Raw genomic sequence first — 7,316 nt, forward strand, 5'->3', positions numbered from 1 at the left:
CGTAATAAGAAGAAGGAAAACTCAGAGAGAAAGAGAGAAAGATGCTGAAGAATCATATCTTCATTTGAGTTCATCTCATATCTTCTCTTATAGTCTTCCTGTTGCTTCGCATGTTCCTCAATCTTTGGTTATTTTTGAAATGCAGACTTTTTTAAAAAAAATCTTGGCTAGGGTTGGTCGAACACTTATGACAAGTTCAAACTCTTTGTTGATGTTTTCTTTCTTTCTGTCCAGTGCAACTCCTTTTCCAACCCCGTCAGTCCTTCTCCAAGTGACCTCACTCCCCACCTCCGTCCTTCTGAGCATGGAGAGATGCCAGATAGAAGGTTGAGTGCCCAATTTGGCAGGTGCTACAGTGGCCTCTAGTGGCTGTATGACAAAAGAGCGAAACACAAGCACTGGAGGGAAATCACATAAATAGGCATGAGTTCTGAAATGAGCATGATCTACCCAGCAGCAGTGTCTCCATAATCACACACAGACGTTTCCTTGCTGTGTTAACGTTAGCGAGTTAGCATGTTCTATCTAACTGATGTCAACAGGACTAATTGCACTGAACCTATGGGTGGCCTTAAAACCCATGTATTATGTTTCACCATGTACTGTGGCCATTATGCACCCCACCTGCCAATATGTTTTAAATTTGTACCATGTACTGAAGCTTGTTTGCACATGTGTGCTGTCTCTTTTTTGGCCTTCACTTTTATCTGGAATCCCACTATCTCAGGGGAACCAACTTTGGAACTTCTGAAAGATGTAATGGAAGGCTGTAAGGCAAAAAGATGTACACATTCACTGTTTCTGAATGGGAAAATGTATGTTTACTTATTTGTTTATTTGCTGTCTGCTCTTTCCATGAGACTAAATGAGATTCAATGTGACTGAGTCCCTCAAGTCACAGTCAACTTATGGTGACCCCAGCAAGGAGCTTTCAAAGCAAATGAAAAGCAGAGGTGGTTTGCCATTGCCTTCCTCTGCAGAGCCTTGGTTGTCTCCCCTCTGCATATTGACTCTGCTTAGCTTCCGAGACCAGATGAAATTGGGCTGTCCCATGCTGCTTTCCAAGGTGGATTAAACATTTAAAAACAACACAAAGCAGTATGTATACAATCAAAGAAGCACAGTAATGGGATTAGAAAATTAGAATAGCTCACTATATCAGAGTGGTTTGTGTATTGAACTAAGATTTGGAAGGCCAGTCACTGACTCTTGGCCTAACCTACCTCACATGGCTATAGTGAGAACAAAATGGAGGAGAGGAGAATCATGTAAATCACTTTGAATTTCCACTGTGGAGAAACGAAACAAATAAATAAATAAATACTTGTATTCAAATCCAGATATTTCCTTTTATATTTTAAGAATTTTTTGACTGGATAATTTACTCTGTGACCCAAAATATGGTCAGAAGATACATGACATGAGAAATGAAGTTGTTAAGGTCCAGGATGGTGGACCACAATCTGAGGGCCTGATTTAGATGATACATTAAACACATTATTGTACATGCACAGCTACGCAGGTGCAGCCAATAGTATTGTGGGAGAATCAGCATGGCTGCGGGGGTTCATGCCTGCATGGCTATGCATGAGAACAAGTGGTTTCCATGGGCACCAATTGCTGCCTACACAGTGTGCATCTTTATAACAATCACAACCCGTTACGTGTTTGCTGTGTGGAATATACTTCTGTTATAGAAAATTCTGACCAAACTACAATTCCCAGAGTTCTTTGGGAGAAGCAATGTGACAATGGAAGTGGCTCTTGAGGGATTTTATATTTGCGGTCTCGGCTGTGAAAGGAGTCTGTGGCACCTTTCCCCAAACAGCACCCTTTGAAGGCTGCCTGTTTCTAACGTGAAAAGACACGTTTCGTGTTCAAATCAATAAATATGTGGTAATTCAGTGGTAGTCCTTGCAACAAATATGGTGGCAGTTATTGGTCTCAGACTTTACAGCAATATCTAGCTGAATAAGTGTGTGTCGGGGCAAATATGTAGAAGTTAGTGTTCGTTTCATAATTAATTTTATTCAGTCAGTATTAAGAATCCAAGAACATGTCGTACACAATGAAAGAATAATTAGGATCAAGAAAAACAACACAATGTCCAGGCAGCAATATTGAACTCCTGAAATTACAAAGTACTTCACTCAGCTTCCAGAAGACACATTTAACCAGGAGTTTTTTCCACTCCACCGAAATGACAATATTGGTGAATTAAGTACATCTCTGAGAGAGGCTTATTAAATTAGCCTAATACCTTATTGCATGATCAATAACAATGTATTTATTTTGCACAGTGGCCTCAAGTGACTTTTCATTAGGCATTTGAATTACCTCAGAAATTACTAGATATCAATTTAGAATACTCTCAGAGGACCCGGTATCATCCCTAGCTCCATACACTTAAGGAAGAAAAATGAACACATCCCCACTTCTGAGGGCTTGTTTTGGATTTCAGGAGAACATTGAGAAGTGTTTAGCGTCAACATCTGTCAGAGTGGAGTGTACTTGAGAGCTCAACAATGCAAAATAATGTGGCTTTTATGAATCAGAAGACAGACACAAAACACAAATCATCGTTATGTATTTTTGGGAAAGACTTCTGAGATACAGTGCAATTCTGTTGCCCATACTTCAGTTCAGTTGGAATTTGACGGACAGGAAACTCAAAATACAATCTAGATTCAGCAAACTGTTATACAAGTGTGCAGAGATTCCCCATCCTAAGGAAGGATGTAATTCCACATGGCTGCAGGAACTAAAGGGGGACCTTGCAGTTTAGATACTGGCACGATTCTTGTACCGTCAGCCAAACTGTTGATTTAGCAATGCCATTCCCACAGTTGAGGTAAAGGGTCTGCTCTGAATTCCTGAGCACCACTCCAAGATTCAGTAGAGGTGGAAAAACATCATTGCAGGTATGATGACATCACTTCCAGGGAAAACTTCTGTGACAGTGGGTAGCTCTAGAAATCACCAGACACTCTATAGTGAAACCATGGTGTTTAAGCAATCCCTGACGCTTCCCAGTTTCTTCTGGGTTTCTCCTGGAAGTTACATCATCACACCTTCTGTGGCACTTCCTACTGTGTCCATGCCCCAAACTTTCGTGCTTGACCTGTCAATCCTATACAGGTTAGAGGAAGAAGCTGCAGATGTAATACCCAAGATTTCATTGGTTTAGCCCACTAGGGACGGAGTCAGTGAATGGAAGTTAGCAGAGGAAAAGTATGTTTCTTGGGGAGCTGGATGAGATTTTCTCAGCTGTTAACATATTTTCTGAGGTAACTGGTAAATTAGGTATGTGGATAGTTAATTACTAAAATGGGGGATGACATTTAGCATAGCTGGCATTATTGTAGTAATCGCATTGGTATTGCAGGGTTGCATCTTTTGAGCAGCCCAATCACCGCATTATCCAATTTGTTGGAATTGAATGCCTTTTGAGAAAAGAAATGAATTAGAAGAGCACGCCACTTGAGGACTGTTTGGACTTCTCTCACCATAAAGTTTTTGCAAGCAATTTGTTAATCAAATATGGAGAGACTATCTGTAGCATGTTTCTGTTCACAGTAATACTGATGTGTCTATATATAATTCTTTGTTGCATTGTTCCATCCAGTGGTTTTGAGTTATAGAAATTTTAAATTATTCTTATAGGTTGCATACCTTATTTAGTGCCATAGAACCCTCAAAAAGCTAAGATGTGCAGAAACATTGTGACTAGGGTGCCAGCCAGCAACTGACATACAATTGTATACTGGGGAGGCAAAGATAGGGGTTGTCATTGCTTTGATGGCATGATATCGCTTCCAGGGAAGTGACATCATTGCAAGATGCGATGCTCTAGGATTCACCAGGAACTCCATGGTTTCACCCTAGAAGTGATTCCACATGATTAGAGTGGTTTTAAGTGCCCTTGCCACCCTACCGGGAAGTGCACAAAACGTCACTGTGGTTCCAATGGTATGGTGCCACTTCTGGGGCTAACATCAAAGGGGCAGAGGTTGGGGGCCACTGCCAGGAGACCTGATTGGTCACAGCCCTGACTGTGACACTCAACTCAAAATCTTTCCAGACCACAGAATCAAGTGACAGCAAAAAGTCAATCCTATGTCACCGCTCAATAGAAACCTCCATCTTGGCAATTTGCCGTGGAAGGAAGCCACCATGATCTTCTGCACTGGCAGAATAATGGTCTTCTACCCACCAGCCTGATGACTGCCCAGCAGAAGTTAGCACCAGCGAGCTGCTTTTCTGCCCCAAGATGCCTGCTACCCCTCACCTTGACTGCCTGACATTCCAAGGGCCTTTCCCGACTCTCTTCGATCCCCCCCAGCAGCACGCGGCATCAAAAGGCGCGAGGCATCAAAAGGCGCCGTCAAGAAGAGCACCTGCGATGCCGTGCGCTGAGGGGGCGCGACAGCGGCAGCGTCGGGGCAGCTGCGCTGTCGCCGCCCCTGTCGTGGGGAGTGCCGGGGGACCCCGCGCTACTCTCCTCAAGTAGCGCGGGGCTTAAGGTAAGTGGGGAAAGGCCCCAAGTGTACTTTTTTTTGTCACACCCATGGGGGCTGTAAATGTTCTTCCTTTCAAAGTCATTGCAGAACAAAGCTTTCAGGTCCTCTTACTTTTCTTTTCAATACCATCTTTCCCTGGACCTCATCTTCTAAATCCAGTACGGTGTCCTCAAAGAGCCGATTTTCCTGGTTTAATATAAAGCAGCATTGACTGCTGTTTGCTATTTTGTAATCTTGTGATTTTGGCTTTAGTGGGTACGAGGTTGGTGTTAACCAACTTGTGGGTTGATAAATCACAGGGCATGATAAAGCGGATCCAATCCACTAAAGGCAGCATGCTCTTGCGGCGCAAAAGGTTACATCGCCGATGGTTCCTTAGCAGAATGGACCCACGTGAGTCAATCCTCCATCTTTTAATAATTAAAATAAATAATAAAATACATCGCCTATGTCTGAATAATAAATAATAATATGTATTTCTTGCAAGCCCTTTTTCAAAGTATGGAGACAGGTTTGCTGCTTTTAACCACTGTATATTTTCTATGCCTCTATCTCTAACTTAGAAATAATGGTGCTGGGCTGACCAGGAGATAACCCTTCTTCATTATGAGTAACACCAGAGAGTATATCTTTCATGCGTTTTTGCTTTATTCAACACTTTTTTGCAAGCCTGACCTTATTCTATTAATGTTAAGTAGAATTAATTAAAGCCACCGGGAGACACCCCCCCCCTCCCTGGCTGGAACACGACTCCCTTTTTAAAAATGTATCTCTCATTGATTAATCTTCCGCGAGCTAAATTATTACATGTTGCTGCAGTTGTCATTGTTTGTATTATTTTTACGAGCCACTTTTTTATTTAAAAATATGAATTTTCGCCCCCTTTTTTTAATGTGAACAGCTGTTGTGGTTTAAGCTGGGCTGCTTGCTAGTTTCAGGCCAACGCTGGAATTGTTAAAGGCTGGATCATGCTTTGTACTTCTCCACTCTATAAAACTGGATTGTTCCACCTAAGACTTTTTTTTAACAAAAAAACCCCCTTTTTTTGCATTAAAGAATAAGAGCTTGTTTTTAGAACAGGGGGTTGGACTTGATGGCCGTTGTGGTCTCTTCCCATTCTATCTATCTATCTATCTATCTATCTATCTATCTATCTATCTATCTATCTATCTATCTATCTATCTATCTATCTATCTATCTATCTATCTATCTATCTATCTATCTATCTATCTATCTATCTATCTATCTATCTATTTATTTATTTATTTATTTACCGCTATTTATTATTTAGACTTTTATACTGCCCCATCCCCGAGGGGCTCCGGGCGGTATACAACATAAAATCTCAAAACAAGTATAAATATAATTAAAACCATTAAAACAGCAGTAAAAATAACAAGAGGCGTCCGACAGCCCTAATTCTAAATCCTCCCCAGGAGGGAGGGAGCGGCGAGTCTCATTAGATGGAAAGGACCCAGATATTAAGAGCCAACAGGGGGGGGCACCTTCAGTGGCTGGTCCCTCCAAAGGCCTGGTGGAACAAATCCGTCTTACAGGCCCTACGGAACTCGCCAAGGTCCCGCAGGGCCCGGACAGCTGGAGGAAGAGCGTTCCACCAGGCCGGGGCCAGAGCCGTAAAGGCCCTGGTCCGCGTGGAGGCCAGCCGCATCATTGAGGGGCCAGGGACCACCAATAGATTGGCCTCAACCAAACGCAGAGGCCATGTAGGGACATATGGGGTGATGCGGTCTCGAAGATACGAAGATACGAGGGTCCCAGGCCACATAAGGTCTATGATTCTATGACAGGGGTGGAGCGAGGGGAAACTGCATCTGGGGCGCGTGCGCCCTGCACCCCTGCCGCAGTGCTGCCTGCCCCTGCCCCACCATGGAATGCCCCGGAATGCCCTCACCATGTCCCCACCACAGCTTTGTCCAGGGCGTCACACACACACACACACACACACTCCGTTGGCAATACAGCACTGCTCTACCACACTCTCTTTTATCACCTCATATTTCTGGGATTTGACAAACACTGGCAGTGGGTTCTAGTTTTGGTATTCAAAGGATTTTCCTGGGAGAAGCCCAATAGTCAGCCCTTGTTCAAGTTGTAACTCACTAACCTGTACACAGCACACCAGCCACATGTGGCAGGCCACAAAACAGTAAAACCCTATAAGGATCCACCTCATGGGGTCTTCAAAGCAAGAGAGGGGCAGGGGTGATTTGCCATTGCCTTCTTCTGAGTAGCAGTCATAGCCTTCCTTGATGTTTTCCCATCCAAGTACCAATCCTCCTTAGCTTCTGACAAAACCACAACAATCTGGGCTATTAGGGCTGCTATAGAAGACCCCAACGGGCTCGATAAACCCATATTTTTGCAGTCCAGACTGCAGAAACCAGGAAGGAAGGCTATCAAGCATCTACCATCCCATGATGGTTTTTGATGGGTCACAATGTCTGAAATAAAGTACCTAAAAGGGTCCTATGCCCTTCTGTGTATTGTAATGTGGCCTTATGTGGCCTGGGACCCTCGTATCTTCGTGACCGCATCACCCCATATGTCCCTACATGGTCTTCGTTTGGTTGAGGCCAATCTATTGGTGGTCCCTGGCCCCTCAATGATGCGGCTGGCCTCCACGCGGACCAGGGCCTTCTGTGTATTGTAACTGTGATATGTGTGCATAAGGCAAGCGATTATGGGCCTTTTGCAAGCATAGATTACTTTAATTTGTAATAAATACACATGTGTTTTTGATATTTAGCAGTTGTATATTTAGTGGCCCCTTCAGCT

The sequence above is a fragment of the Sphaerodactylus townsendi genome, linkage group LG10, assembly GCF_021028975.2.
Source record: "Sphaerodactylus townsendi isolate TG3544 linkage group LG10, MPM_Stown_v2.3, whole genome shotgun sequence".
Taxonomy (NCBI): Eukaryota; Metazoa; Chordata; class Lepidosauria; order Squamata; family Sphaerodactylidae; genus Sphaerodactylus; species Sphaerodactylus townsendi.